The sequence below is a fragment of the Etheostoma cragini genome, chromosome 8 (genome assembly GCF_013103735.1).
Source record: "Etheostoma cragini isolate CJK2018 chromosome 8, CSU_Ecrag_1.0, whole genome shotgun sequence".
Classification (NCBI taxonomy): domain Eukaryota; kingdom Metazoa; phylum Chordata; class Actinopteri; order Perciformes; family Percidae; genus Etheostoma; species Etheostoma cragini.
Genome location: NC_048414.1, coordinates 17250504 through 17266659, shown reverse-complemented (window position 1 = coordinate 17266659; position 16156 = coordinate 17250504). Strand labels below are relative to the sequence as shown.

At 38.2% G+C, this 16156-nt stretch overlaps 1 protein-coding gene across 2 annotated transcripts in view; it reads right to left on the bottom strand.

The window, feature by feature from the left end:
* st3gal2 (ST3 beta-galactoside alpha-2,3-sialyltransferase 2) overlaps nt 1-16156 on the bottom strand; it is a 47548-nt gene that overhangs the window by 21181 nt on the left and 10211 nt on the right. Inside the window, exon 1 of one of the 2 annotated variants that reach the window (XM_034878073.1) lies at nt 3061-3072. The exons of the other annotated variant lie outside the window; for it this stretch is intronic. The gene's annotated coding sequence lies outside the window, so the exon portion shown is untranslated. Of the gene's footprint in view, nt 1-3060; nt 3073-16156 lie in introns of those variants that run through there. 2 annotated transcript variants of the gene reach the window in all.

Below are 16156 nucleotides of genomic sequence, written 5' to 3'. Positions count from 1 at the left end.
TCATCGCCTTTCCTCTGTTTCCTTGTCTTTCTATCCTTACTATAGCTAAAATCAGTAACAGTGTGTGGATGATTCCACGGCTGCTGCTGTCTCCACGCTTTTGTAATGTAATAACCCCTTCTATTCTCTTTTTCCTATTACAGTGCACACAGACACCTTACAGAAATAAACTAAGCCTGGATTACTATAAATACTTGACCATGCTCTGTATGGATCTTATTTTATATAAATGTATAAAATATTTTTATATTTATATAAAATAAGATCCATACAGATACAGAAGATCCATATATATATATATACTGTATATATATATATATACACACACACACATATTTGGTACATTCGGTATTACGTTTGTTTCCTGGTTTAGAGAAATGTCAAAACTAGGGCTGCAACTAATGATTATTTTTCATAGTCGATTAATCTGTTGAATATTTTCTCGATTAATTGATTAGTTGTTTTAAATGTCAGAAAATGGGGAAAAGTGTGGATCAGTGTTTCCCAAAAGCCCAAGATCCTCGTCCCACGTCCTCATGACAATGTTTTTTCACAGCTCAAAGATATTCAGATTATTGTCACAGACAAGAGACGAAACTCAGATAATATTCACATTTAAGAAGCTGAAATCAATTTTTTTTTTACTTTCGTCTTGAAAAAATGCCTCAAATTGACTAATCATTAATCAAAATAGTTGGTGAATAATTAAAAAATTGACAACTTATCGATTATTTGATTCATCTTTGCAGCTCTAGTCAAAACCAAACCATATATCTATTTCTTTAATGTCATATTTGGGTGATGAAAGTGGCAAAGCAAAAACTTCACAAAACATCTGGTTCGAAAAAACTTGGTGACATAGGCATGTAGGCACTACTCCTACAGCTAGATGAACTATAGTGGTTGAAGAGCTAACCGCAAACACACTAGCCAGCCGGGTCAAAGTTCACCAAGGTTAAGCTTGTCAAAAAAAGGTTGTGTAGCTAATCCATTGATCGCAGCAATTCCTTTGAAATGACATCTTATTTTAAAGATCTTTTGGGGGCATTTTTAGGCCTTTACTGACAGGACAGCTGAAGAAATGAAAGGGGAAAGAGACAGGGAATGACATGCAACAAAGGGCTGCAGGTCGGAGTCGAACCCAGACCGCTGCATCGAGGAGTAAACCTCTATTTATGGACGCCCACTCTACCACCTGAGCTATCCTTGGGCCTATTGTGCAGCCTTTTATTCGTAAACGTTGGTATAAACCTCAATTATGCAACACAAAAGGTAGATAAAATGCAAAATGAATTATAAAACTAAAAAACACAAACATTAACATACTATAACATATTGTTGTGCACCTAAAGACTAATTACATCATGGAGGTGTTGTGGGGATATTTCAACCTCCAAGCTTTACTCAAAGTCCCAATCACCGCCGTTAATACCCTAGAAGTTAGCAGTCTCAAAAAAACATACCTACATTTGAGCCTTGACCTTTCTGGAGAAAACCACTTAAAGATCCAGCAACAACCTAGATCTTATGTCTCTGCTGTGATGTATCTGAGACAAGTACTCCTGACTTCAAAGGTAATCTCCATCTGGAAACACAGAGAAAAAGTCCTGCCAGCCTCGAGCAGCACAGAGAGAAAATGAAAACATGAAATGAAACATAGCAGATGAGAAAATAATCCCAGATATAGTCAAAGTGTAGCCAATTTGAAAGAAGAAAATAGGTTATTTATTACCCAATTCTAATGTCTCCATTTTTATAAACTGCAAGCAGAAAACCTTGCACTGCAACTGGGCTGTAGCCATGGAAACCCACTATCTGTCTGCTGTGAAAGGATATTATTCGTTCATTCCTGCCTTCAGTTAATTGTGTCATACAGCCACTCTAATTACACAAAATCACTGTAACAATCTTATCCTTCAAGTTAATTGACAAAACTAGCTTTATTATACAATTTCACTCTGGAAAAACTGTAACTGTAAATTCAAAAACTGAATTTGCAACAAAGACAACACAAAAACGGTCCAGGATGCTTACAAAAAAGGCCTCTAGATCTGAGCTCTTTAATAAAAAGATAAGGAAAACATTAGGACAAGGGGAGGTTTATTTCATCACAGATTAACGTATAGCTCAACAGCAAATCCCATAAAAAGGAAAGTACACTGGAGTCACATGATTGGCTGGACAGAGGTGGCGGCTTAAAGTGTGGCTCTTGGCCCAAATTTGTCAAATAGTTGTTTTATATGGTTCCAACTTCAATAGTTGACCACTTGTGTTTCTCTGATTCAACAGATGGGCCTCGACAACAAAAATTGTCCAATCTGATGTGAACAACTTGAAAACCACAGTGGAAAGCAACGCAAGTATTCTTGATAGCCATGGCCATGCTTAACAAGAGCTGGAGGTGAAGCTAGCAGACATGGAGGACAGAAATCCTAGATGAAACATCAGCATCGTTGGGCTGTAAGAGGGGCTAGAAGGTGCTAATGTTGTCCAGTATCACGCTTGCTGCTTAAGTGGTTCCTGAATTTGGCAGATGTTCAGATTATGAGAGATTATTAGAGCCCACCAAATTTACAGTGACAGCCCAAAGAAGAACACCACTACTAATTGCAGGTTAAGTTTCAACGCCCTCCGCTACACAACCAGGTAGGCGATCCTACAAGCTGCGCGAACATCTCCGTTCGTCATTCAGGGCAGAAAATTTGCTTCTTGCGGATTATTGCAACTTTAAGGTCATGGGGCGGCAAGCTTTCTATCAAACCATGGGTTCAGCGCGAGTCAAGGCTAGAGTTTCCTCTCCAAGGTGTTTTGTGCATTTTGTTTATTGTGAAAATGTGTTTACTCGGATGTTATTTTAGTGTGGGACCAGTTGCTGTTGCAACCAGGTATGTATGGGCTAGTGTTCCCTTTTTGCCGCCCCAATGTCTTTAGGGCGACACTCTGAAAAAGGCCGCTTTGTGCCCATACGCATGGGTTGCCCTCCACTTCTATTTTTAGTGTTAGATTTTGATAAGAAATATACATTTAGATAAAGGCTTTTTAATTAAGAGTGCATTGGACCTTTTTCTCTTTTGAAAGGATAAGTAATATTGCCAAAATCAGACTTTAGGCCAATGCCAATTTTATATAGTAAGTTTATTATTAAGTTCTTTGTCACAAGTTGACAAACACAAGACAATATTAGTGTAGGAGCCACATTATGTTGTTTATGGTCTCATTTATTGATTATTGTGTTATGTGTAATATTGTAGGTGGTGGCCATTTCCATGATGGTTTGAGCAGAAGTGATATATTTGTTTGCTTCACCTGTGCACCTGGGTTCTTTGGGCTTTGACGGATAGAGGGTGAAGCTGGGAGTGAACACTTCTGTTGGCCGCACCGCGAACAACGCAGCACGCAGTATAACGCAATTCTTTCTACTCTCATTGTTTAGTCCCTCGCGGCAGCACTCTTTTGGACTGCTTACAACCGCAATAATTAGAAAATTGTGGCACAGTATACATAGAAATAATCTACCTACAGCTTTGATTAGAAATATAAATGATGCAGAAATGTTTATAACTAACACTGGAAAATATGGATATAATTAGAAATCAATTCAATGCATTAAATCTATCTATAATAAACCCACAGCTACAGCTGCTGTTAATGGCTCTATCACTATCCTACAGTAGTAATGGAGGATATATGATAAAAATTGAATATGATTATTTTGCAAAAGACACACAAACACAATAAAAAGCCATTTGCCAACACTAAATATCAAACAAAATGTATTGTATTTAACACCTTCCCAATACCTTTCAAGCTAATAACAGAAAATGCTTTCCAACACCTGAAAAAACATTAATACTGTGCTAGTCTGAATGCCCAATCCTTAAAAAAACATTGGGAGTTTTTTAAATTACATATGTTATATGTGTCCCATTATTCACACCAACAAAGCTAAAACAAATGCAGTCTAATAGAACAGTCCTGCAATGCGTTCTACCTTCATGAAGGTTATAATGACTGGGTTTGATCAAACTGTTTCAGAGAGGTGTTGATTCAACTAAACTAAGAGGAAGAAAAGAAAACTGTATTTGTCAATCTATAAGGTGAATGTAAATGGCAGTTGAAATTTTTTGCAAAACCCTCTTTATCCACACAGATCACACATGCAAATCAGGAGTAGCTCAGCGCCATGCTAAAGGGCACCTCGGCAGGGCAAAGGAAGTCTGTGATTGAACCAGCAACTCGCTGGGACCCAAGCCGTGTCCCCACCATAGACGGTACAGTCCCCACAGACTGAGCTACCTCAGTCTAGATTATCCTCCTAAAGTAGCTTTTAGATTTGTTTCTAAATTGTATGACAATATCACATTTCTGGCGAAGCAATGAGGCTGCTTTATATAATGCCCAAAAGACATATTGAAATGTTAGACACTATTTTACAGCTTCTTCGTTTCATTAAGTTCAATTGTTTAGATGGATATTCTGGATATCCTTTGCATTTTTTAGAATGTATTATAGTTTGGTAGGGCGGCTTTTTAGAGGTTAAAACAGTAGGGGAAACTTTTAGGGATTGAAGATGAAAGCATCGATGATTTGTTTTCCCAGAGGTCTCGGGAACTGACAAAGGGTCACAGAAATAATCACAGCAGATGGGGATTTGCATATTGAAGAACAACGCAAAAGATTCACAGGAGCAGCATGTTCCCAGCATAGGACATTTTAAAAATGGTTTGGACGTAACGATACGACATTGTCAGTGACATTTTCTAATGGGTCAAAGGGACATTCACTATGGTTTATTAAGTAAGTGTTGTTCTCTGAGATTGAAGTCAACAGCAAAAATAGTGCAGCCCTTTGAACTGTTGACGTTAATTAATTACTGTCATTAATTGGCTGAGAGCTATTATTTGCTTTTATATGGTTTTTGGAACCATCCTTTGCCTCACAAAGATACTTACACCCCGTGGGCAGGCAAGTGGTTAGTTGTGCTCCAGCATTGCTGAGCAAAGCTGAGCCTTGAAACCCTTTAAAATTCCCAAGAGCAAGTCGGGCCGCTATTTAAAGATACATCGTGCTTGTATATTAGAGATAAAAAAACAATTTACCTCATCTAACATGAAACAATACCGGTATAATCTTTTCATGTGTCAATGGATGCCAGGTAGGGATTGCAAAAATCATTTGGCAGCTAATGTATTCCAATTGTTCCAATAATATTGCAAGTGGCATATTATTTTATTAATTCATTTTAATTGTAATAATGGATTTATGATGTCAACCTTTTTTGAATCAAGTGATTGAAATTCATTGTAATTTCTACATGAGAGTATGTTGTCAGCAGTGAGTCGGAATTAAGAATCTTTGTTTTCAGCAGGTTTGGGCTTTATTCAGCAGCCGAGAGAGAGAGAGAGAGAGAGAGAAAGGGAGAGAGAAAGAGAGAGAGAGAAGGGGGGGTGGGGGTCCAATAGCCCCCATGGTGGCCAATTAAAGACATTTTCTCAGACATTTCTGCTTGCTGGAGGAATTCTAATGAGTAAAGCGTGACTGCTTGTGTGTGTGAATCTCTTGTATTGTGTATCATGTAAGAATGTTTTATCAGTAATTATGCCATAGTGAGACAGAGAGGGAAAAAAATCAACTAAGAATAACAACTATTTAAGAAACTGGGAGTCCCATACTTTGTTGATACGAGGTGTCAAAGAGGGGGCCGATATGGCTTTCTACTAGGGAAAGACCATTTCTTCCATTTTAAACCATGAACTACTTTATGTCTATGACCACCGCTATTCTTTTACTATACAAGTGAACTTGTAACAACTCAAATTTCAGCAAAATAATAGATAATTTACCGTAAAAATAAAGTAAAAATTAAAAGCCTATTACTAAACATGGTGCACGATTATTGCTTGTTCCCACGTCATTGCAACTGTAGACGAAGCCAAGCTGAGCATAAAACTTCTTTCAAAGAGACAATTGAGTTGCACTGAACGCTAGCCATCTTGACAGTAGTACGTGAATTGATTTGATGCTGCTATCCGCTCTTTTCTTAGTTACGTTCATGGTTACGTTTTGTATGAAGAAAGCACGTTGATTTTACATGGGAGTCAATGAGAGACTTCTGGGGCGATTTTCAACCTGAGTGAAATCGCACCAAAAGGGGCGGAGCCATTTGAAGCACGACTTTAGCCTGATTGGACATCTAGTGGCGGATCAGACCTCTAGATTGAAACACTGATAGCAACTGTTGCCGTGATAGAATTAGATAGATAGAATGATAGAATGATAGTTGCCGTGATAGAATTTTCCTGTTTGACAATGAACACACCGCCCCTGGTAGGTAGGTTTTTCAGAAAAGACCGAAATATATATTGGGGAGGCATAGCTTTGTTAGTCCATCATCTGTCCCGGTTGGTGCAGGTTTGGACCAAAAAGCACACCGGACAGCAACAGGCTGGATACAGGACCTGACTAGCAAAGCATTTATTCTCCAAGCAGAGGAACAAACTGGAAAGCTAAGACATAACACGAGCAGCAAGATAGGGAATCAAACCAAACAAGCCAACAAAGAACTCAAAGAACACACAGGTAAAAATACACTAGAAGCTAATCACAAAAGATGGCACAGCTGGAGTGGACAGGGTACTGGAATAAAGACGAAAACACTGAGATCAGGTAACGAGACAAAGATGACTGGCAACACAAAGAAGAGGCTAGACACAAAACAAGTATACAAAGGAAGCCATGCCGGGCAGGGCTCCAGGGACACAAGAAACAAACAGCACAAGCACAGAAAACTAGGAACTGAAAACCAAAATACAAAATCCATTCTAGAGTAAGCAGTAATAGCCACTAAAGACCCACTGTCAAACTTTAACTCAGAAACTAAACAACAAAAGTTGGAAGGCCTCTGGCATGACTGGGACAGAATCTAACTCCAGTAAAGATACAAAGTGATTTAATGTTGTATGACATGGAGGCCCTTTGGGTACAGGAGAGGTTCACCTGCCACAAACTAAACCTGTTCTTGTGGATTGCTGATATAGGCCGCCTAGTGCGGATTATTACTGTGTTTACAGGTAAGATAAAAGACAATAAAAAACATATATGAAGACATTAACACTTTACAGTATATCTGATATGCCTATCAGATTGATTTGATTATGATTTAATTACATTTCCGATTCATTTTGATATCAATTAACAGTAGGTAAGGAGAATTTTAGTTGCAATATAAATTTTGCTTGGATATAAAATTCATTCTCAAAGAACTTGTTATGGAAATTGTACAAACCAGAAACAATCCTCAACTATGTTTTCTATTGCAACCAGTTAATAATAACATTAAGAATTGACCCTCAAAAGGGGGTTAATTCCATGGTGAAAAAGCATATTTTAAAAGAAGGATTTCAGGATTTTAATAATCAATATCAGATCACTCAAACAAAGAACAATTTTAATTTGAAAATCAACTATTTTAACCCAGCCCTATTCAGTGTTGCACAATTTGATAATGTACAGTACACACTTTATTATTAGCCATCTATCCTTTAGTGACTTATTCTGTTTGCCTTTATTAAAAGGTGATAAAACACAACAAACAACAAACTAAACTAATGAGAACCAAACCAGCTACTAATGGTCTTTTGTTTGCAGTTCATCATTTTCTATAACTCAGGCAACATTATACAGTCAAGTTACATTAATATTAAAATGAGTGTGGGGCTATAGGCAAATCTATTGGGGCTTCTCAACACAGGAAAAAAGTGGGTAAACACCTTTCTTTCATTGTCTCTCTCTTTCTGTTTGTCTATGGCCATTTTCATAGATAGTATGAATTTGGGACAATGTCCTTCAAATCAGAAGCCGACATTTTTAGCATTTTTACTAGTTGCTATTTTGTGGAAAAATACGTTATATTAGAGGAATACAGTTGAGTATGGTGTGCTACAATTAACTTGAAGAACCCATTAAATGGAAATGAGCACTGTAAATCAAATCAACACTACATCAAATGTCTAAAACTGTTTCATCAAATATTCAGCTCTGATAATGTGTGTAAAGCTCCTTTTTGTATTAAAGGTCCCATGGCATGAAAATTTCACTTCATGGGGTTTTTAACATTAACATGAGTTGCCTCAGCCTGCCCATGATCCCAGAGTGGCTAGAAATGGCAATAGGTTAAGGCCCCCCCCGCCCTTCAGTAGCGTTTAAAGCTACAGACACAGAAAATGGCACATCCAAAGGAAAGCTCATAGTGGGACTGGCTCTAGTGGCTGTTAATCTGCGCTTCAGATACAGTATTGGGGGACCACTAAGGCCTATATGAAAGCATCTGAAAAGCAGCATGGCACAGGACTTTTTAAACATGCAACCAAATAAGACACCGACATAAAAAGAGTAGCTTCTTATTGCATAGGCTAAGTGGTGCAGGGGTGCAGAAGATTATTAGAAAGTAGTTTTTAGTGCTCACACACTTGCATTGCACCTCAACATACACTTAACCATACACTTAAGCAAGCCGTGCCAGGGGATTGCGATTTTGCCGTTGACGCCTACCGACAGTGGTTCCCAAAACTTGCCGTCTCTCCAGTTAGAAAATTTTGTTTGGGTGTCTTGTTTTCTTCTGGTTTTGCGCCAGCTGCGTGATTGAAACATCAGCAACATGCAAACTTGCTGGCTGTGAATTCTCCGACAAAGAGCAGCTTTATTCACACATGAGCTCAATCAGACATGACACCGACTCTGTACTAGGGAGCTTGCAGGGTAAAGACTGTTTAATATCCAGTCCAACTGATTTGGACATTTGCAATCCCACATACAGTGCCTATGGGTAATGTAAGTATTGATAACAAATGTATTGATAATTTCAGGACAGCAGGGCATGTGTGAAAGAGACCTTTTTATTATATATTATTAGGGGGGAATGACTTGCAGTAAAGGTGCACAGGTCAGAGTCAAACCCAGGACCGCTACGTCTATAAATTGGCGCCCGCTCTACCAAATGAGCTATTCTGGCGCCCAAAGAAGCCCTTTCAAGTGTATCACCAACATATGAAGGTGGATTTAAGCTGCTATACAGGCTGTTTTGCATGAAGTCACATCCAACTTTGTGCAAAACAGGTCAGGCGCAGAAAAGGTAAATTGAAGTGCACATGTGTTCACTTTGTGTTGAACTCGTTTCGATTTCAGTTCCTACCAAAAAGACGTCAATAGCTAATGCACATGCCCGGTTTTATTAACAGCACGGTAAAATACTATAAGATACAAAGCCTAAAGTAATGTATCTGTGTATTTATCAACACGGTAGCTTTATAATTGGGTATTGTGTATTTACAAAAAAATCTCACACTTAAAAAAAGTAATTGCAACAAGTGAAAGCTCCATAGCGCTACTAGTGGATTAATAATTTGACACGCCACCAAAAAGAACCTGAGTTAGGCATGAAGACAGGCACATGGTTATTTAGAAAATGGGAACTGGTCTAGCCCACTAAAACATTCCTGGATTCCTTGTCAAAACAAGCACATTTCTAAAAAAACTTTTAGGCAAGATAACATATTTGTCTAGTACTAGTCATGTTGTGCACTTATTTTACTGATTGTGCCAAGCAATGCTACTAAAATGTTTCCATTTATCGACATCTTGTTGCTAATACACATGCATGGATGCCTTGAATCTACAATCAGGGAGCATTTTTCTGACAGCAGCATTCTGCTCTGCAACCTTACATCTTGAGAAGAGTTCACCAGCTAACTGGGTGATGACGGCCTGTGTGCTCTCGTTGTAAAACAACCTTTTAATTGGGGATTTTTGAGTGTAAGGCAGAGCTGGTAATGGAACATAGTGTAGAGAAGCAGAGAAATGTGGCAGAGGGTTCAACTACAGACAAATTCATGGAAATCCTGTTACTTGTTAATTATGTTTCTATCAGATGACAGTTATGTTAAATGAAGAACTGTGACTCAATGAAAATCACAGAATGAATAACAAATGTGAAAATGTGTTCTTTGTTAGCCCGTGGACCTACTAAAATAGATTACATTGTTAGTTGTTTTGTCTTGCCTTAATACTAAAAAATGTTTTCTATCCCCATCTTTTTTTCTTGTACCGCTCTTGCATCCTCCCCTTTCATTATACCTCCACTGTCTGCCTTCTCTTGCCAACAAAGACTACGTTTAAATGCACATAATAATCTGTTTTTTGCACTTATTCCGAAAAAGACGATATTCCGACTAAGCTGTTTAAATGGCTAATTAAAGTGATTATTCTACTAATATTCCCGTTTACATGTAGCCGTGCTAAAAAGGATTTTTTTACTACTGGCATATCCCACATGTCTTAAAAGGCTAAATTCGGAAAAATAACTTATTCTAAATATCCAAACAGAAAATGCATTAAATTTAGAATATTATCATATTCTGAATAAAAGTCAAATATTGCTGTGCATGTAGACATACTCAGTGATCAATAATTATCATTTACTCTATACTAAAGGTTTCCAGCTAACAGTAATTTGTGTGACTGCCTCTCCTTCTCATCCTGGTCTTCGCCTCAGTATTTGTCCTTTGATTCCTTTTCATCTTTCCCTCCTCTCGCCCTGTGCTTTTTACGGTCTTAAATCTGACAGCACAGATATATACTTGACCACAGATTCATTACTGTGAAGTAAAAGGACATGGCTTTACTTCTTCAGTTGTTCACTCACCTCTCTATTTCTGGATTTATGAGTCGTTACACCCTGTATCTAAATGAGATAGCATCACATTTGTCCATTCACTGGAAATAATGGATGCACTTATTGATCACTTACAATATTTCTTCTCCGACAGCTGAATAAAATGTAGCGATGAAGTAGCCTATCACCAAAACAATCACCTCGCATTTCCATTTCCCAGCTTAATTTTCCTCTAACTCATTTTTATTTCATCCATCTTTTATCATCTTCGCCTGCTTTGTGCACTTTGAACCCTTTTCCATCTTTTATCGTCTTCCCATGTGCACTTTAACCCTTTTCTATCTTTCCACACCGCCTTTCTATTGTCTTTCATTATACTGTCTTTCTTTCTTGCACTGTATTGAAATCCTACTCAGTCATCCAAGTTCCTTCTGAGTTTGAGGATGGATCCGTGCTAGCACCGCTTGCCTCTCTCTGCCGCTAGTCCCTCCCGTTTCTATGGATCTCAATTATTTGTTTAACGCTGTTCTCATTCACACCTTTCTAATGCCAACACTTATATGTTATGTATTCCTTTATGCTGTAATGCAGTAATATATCACATTACTAATACAAATTTGGTAATAATATACTAGTTACAATCTCAGTAACCAAGTCATAGAGCTAACACTGGCTTAATTAGCTTCCCAGCTTTAGTAAATGTAACGCATTCCCTAAAATGACTGTGAATTTATTTGGTTAATCTGCCACCATTATCATCAGTAAACTGAATATGTGCCCTACGACAATTGAGCACTTGACAGTCATAGCAACAGTAGGGGGTTTAGGATAAGAAAATAGATTATTTTGGGAGCTTTTGTATCTGCTGTGTAGAGCTGGATTTAGTTACAGCAGCACTTATGCATACTGTATACTGTATGTCTGCATTCATATGGCGCTCCTTCATTTTTAGCTTTCTATTAGTCTTTAGTCCCAAAGAGAGAGGAGAGAGGAATACAAAGGGAAGATGGGGAAAGAGTCCTCCGTCTTGAGGCCCAGTGCCAGCTGCTACTGCTGCAGAGACCATCGATCCAAACTAAGCCAGGCAGGAATGACACTGCTTTGGGATTTAGCCCTTGATGAAAGTTCTGGTTGCTTTGGGACGATCTGCCTCTCATAGTGATAACAGAAGTTAACCCAGTCTCTAAACAAGGTACCTGTTATAATTGTGTCCACCCCTTATCTGTATTGAACACTGGAAAACGTACCTTTCCTCCGTACATCCACATTACTATGCACAGTAGAAATGCTACAACAACAAGATCAACTTGAGTCAGCAGCACATCTGTTGTTTGTCACATGTATCACAATGCACGTCTACCACTCACATAACTGTGTGGATAAATGTGTCTTTTAAGGAGAAAACACGACAGATCTTGTCCAAACACCAATGATAATGTATATATCTGACATGCTTTGGTTTCAAACCGACCAAAGACTATCAAGGATCATGTATGAAGTTCCATGAGTTGTCTATCATTAATCAACTTTCCTATAAGCCAGCCACAACATAAAAGCTGCACTTGTTAAAATAAAAACTGCTGTATCAGTCATAATAAAGTAAATAGGTGCAGGAAAAGAAAAGGAGCTTTAGATTGCCAGCTGTTATTACCAAGAATGAGCTCTGTGAGCCAGGGGCAGTGGCTTTCAAATGGCAGTTTACAAAGCAACTTCTGCCCATCAGGCAAATAATATAAACTGAGGCATGTCTGACATTACATTTTGTAATACTGTAATCAACAAAAAACACCATTATGTCACAACAGGCATTCCAACCGTTTCTATTAACAATTGTGTTTAGTTAAAAAACCAGGAACTCAGGAACTAACATTTGCTGCATAATAACACTTACATATATGAAAGACATTTATCCTAATTGCTTGATAAAATCAGCAAGGGCTATTACTGTATAATAAAGTGATTTCATTTATTTTCTTTCTATGTTTTGTCAACAGCAAAAGCTGCAGTTTGGAGACTCTATGTGTTACATTTAGATGTACTCAAATGTTCCAATCAGAATTTAGTGTTGCCATGACAAAAGGTAATCCATAGATCATTTCTCAACTTCCATGGTTTTGATAAATTATTTTAGAGGGGTGACCTGGTTCAAGCCATAGATATAAACAATATTGTATAATTATTTTAAAGCGCCCATATTATGCTCATTTTCTGGTTCATAATTGTATTGAGAGGTTGTACCAGAATAGGTTTACATGGTTTCATTATCAAAAAACACAATTTCTTTTTAAACCGCACATTACTGCAGATCCTGTTTTCACCCTGTGTATAGGTTTCTGTTTTAGCTACAGAGTGAGACTTCTCACTTCTATACTATCTTTATTAGGAGTCACACATGTGCAGTAGTTGGGTAAGATCACAAAAGCTAGATAAGGGCGCTGTGGAGCCGTTGCCTGCCAAGGTTGGTGGTTCAATCCCTGGCCCTGCAGTCTCATGTCAAAGTGTCCTTGGGCAAGACACTGAACCCTGAATTGCCCCCAATGCTGTGCGTCGGAGTGTGAATGTGTGTGCAACTTGTACCGCAGCCTAGGCCACAGTGTATGATGTGTGTGAATGGTAAATGGTTCCTGTACCGTGTGACGGTGCTTTGAGTAGTCATTAAGACTAGAAAAGCTCTGTATAAAAACTGTCCATTTACATAACTTTCTTCACCTTTGGTCAGTACAAGGCAGGATTAGCTAGGAGACTTTTTCTAAATGAGAGCGCACTTCCAACATTACATGGAATACCTGCAGAACAGGGACATGTAAGTAGTTCTTTTGTAGATTATGGTGAACTAGTGTGTGTTGTAGCAGTGTTTTAGCAGCGCTAGCATGCTACTGTTAGTCAACTCATCTCGGCTAGTTACGTAGAAAGCCGTGCAGATTTTGAACAGCTCACCCGGAGACTGAAGGCAGAGGACATTCAGAAACCTGTATCTCACTCAAAACAGCATGGATTTTTTTTTTCTTTTCTTGTTTTTTTTGTCTGGAAGTAACAGAGAGACCAAAAAAATCCCCCAAAAAAGTGATTTTGTTTTCATACTATGGTCACTTACGGTAAAAGCAGTGTTGCAAGAATTCAAGTGTTAGGAAAGTGGTTACCATTGGAAACCAGGAACACATCCAGTTATGTCAACAATAGGGGGTATAATTGTTAAATCCAACCCGTCCCTGTTCACATAAACATGGTTGAAATGGCTACAGCTTTCATGTCTTGTATGATCAATCATAGTAAACTAATTTATGTAAGTGTATGTGAAGTACATTGTTGGGGGTTCAGAGCAAGTCTCTCTGGTTTTAGGAGGAAGTCTATTTTTTTAATTTTAAATATTTAACCTTTATTTAACCAGGAAAATCCCATTGAGATTACTAATCTCTTTTTCAAGGGAGTCCTGGCCAAGACAGCGGCACAGATCACAACAACAATTCCATACATTACAATTTCATAACAATTTCCTAAAAACTATTTAAAACATTTACAGACCATTGATTTAATTTCCAAACCTTTGAGCAAGAGTTTAAACTGACCGATTGCAACCACTTCCTTCAATTTCCAATTTCTTTAACTAGGACTCGACCTACACATTTCCTGAAAAGAACGCCTGAGGGATCCCTTTGCTCTTCCTCACTCTCTACCTTGGGTGCTTTTTTTTACGCTCCACAGAGGGATGTGACGGTGAGATGAGACAAAGAGATGATGAGGTTTCACGCTAGACAGATGAGATGAAGTAAACACTTGACAGACAGCGGCAGCCCTGGAAACTGCTCCTGTCTCTGTAGCCACACAACAGAGAGAGAAACGAAACTCACTTTTCATAAACTTGAAGAACAGAGCCAGCAGCTTATTCTTTTCGAGATGGACTAACAAAAAAAAAATACAGGATGGGATGAAAATCAATAGCCATGTTTCCACCCAAACGTTTTTGCAAATTAAGTAATTTCAAATGAAAAATTACGTGTGTTAAGTGTTTCCGCTTTCTTTGCAGACATGGCAGGTGTCAACGAGACAGATATAAGTGGAAGAAAGAGGAGACAAGAGACCTTTTAAATTTAATTTACGAGCTAAATATAACTGCTATTTTAAATAGCAGAAAGGATTGTCGTCTGGCATTTACGTGCATCTACATCTGCATCATCACAGCAATGTTTGGATAGCTGGCACACAAGCACTATTACAACTTGTGCAGCATTAACAATTTGTACTGTATGTAGACGGCGCAATCCATTTTGGCCAACTTTGTTTTCGCAAATGTTTGGTTAAACGTTGAGCAATTCAGTGCGAAAATGAATGGAAACCTTATAATGTCTCAAATCAATTCCATATTCCAATTTTATCGTAAAACAGTATGTCTCTACGCACATGTTTTTATTTTGCTTCAAAGCCATTGAATGAACCACGTACTTACACCGGCTTTATTCGCATGAATGTTTCTAGCCAAATTGACATGTGACATGAGCATTTCTGGTGACATTATTTTGTCTCAGATTAGAGCCATAGCATCAGTAGTGATTGTGACTGTACAGCTGTCACATTGGGCAAGTAAATGTAACAACCTAACTGCCCGTTTGTGCATCCTCGTAACATAAAGAACGTCCTCTTCTCTTGCCCCCGTTGAAGGCCAATCAGGGATTGAGTTTCTGCATGGGGCTTAAGAAATATTTTTCGAATACAAAATTACGTTTGACGCCATTTGATGTGTTTTTTCAGCATTTTTTACGTCCCCCCCCCCCCAAAGTTTGACATACTTTTTAATTTTTCTTTAACGTTTTTGATGCTTTTTGACTTTTTTTCAACACTTTTGATGTGTGTTTTTTTTATGTTCTTTCAAACCTTTTTAGACAATTAAAAAAAAAAATCAAAATAATTCTCAAATTATATTACGTTCCAGAAAAGAAATTAGATGCAAATTGTGTAGTGTACAGTTAAAATTGACTTCAGGCAAGTAGAATTTTTTTTCACTATTTAGTTTTATTTCACAAATTAATGTGGAACCTATCACTGTCGATAGGTGAGGCACACATGGACTGACCTGAGCCAGTAGACAGTAGACATCATGCACACAACACACGCACACAAAACACATACTGGGCACAAAAATGATTGAATGCAGATATTGTTTGGCTGCAGAAGTTTTGATACTACTTGGCACTTGGTTATTTCGGCCCATACCTTAAAGTAGGGCTGGGCGGCATGACCTAAAATTTATATCACGGTATAAGTTCAAGCACGGACAGCAACGGTAGGCAGATTTATGCAGCGATAACACTGAAACACTGCAGCACTAAGCCGTTCATCTCAGCTGAGAACGGAGAAATGTCTGGCTGAGGAGAGTTATGTCTGATGTGTGTATACAAAGGTCTATGTAAGCAACAATAAAGTTGCATTTTCACATAGATGTAACTTCTACAAGCAGTCATATTTTACCTCTGGCACAGCCTCTCACATTGG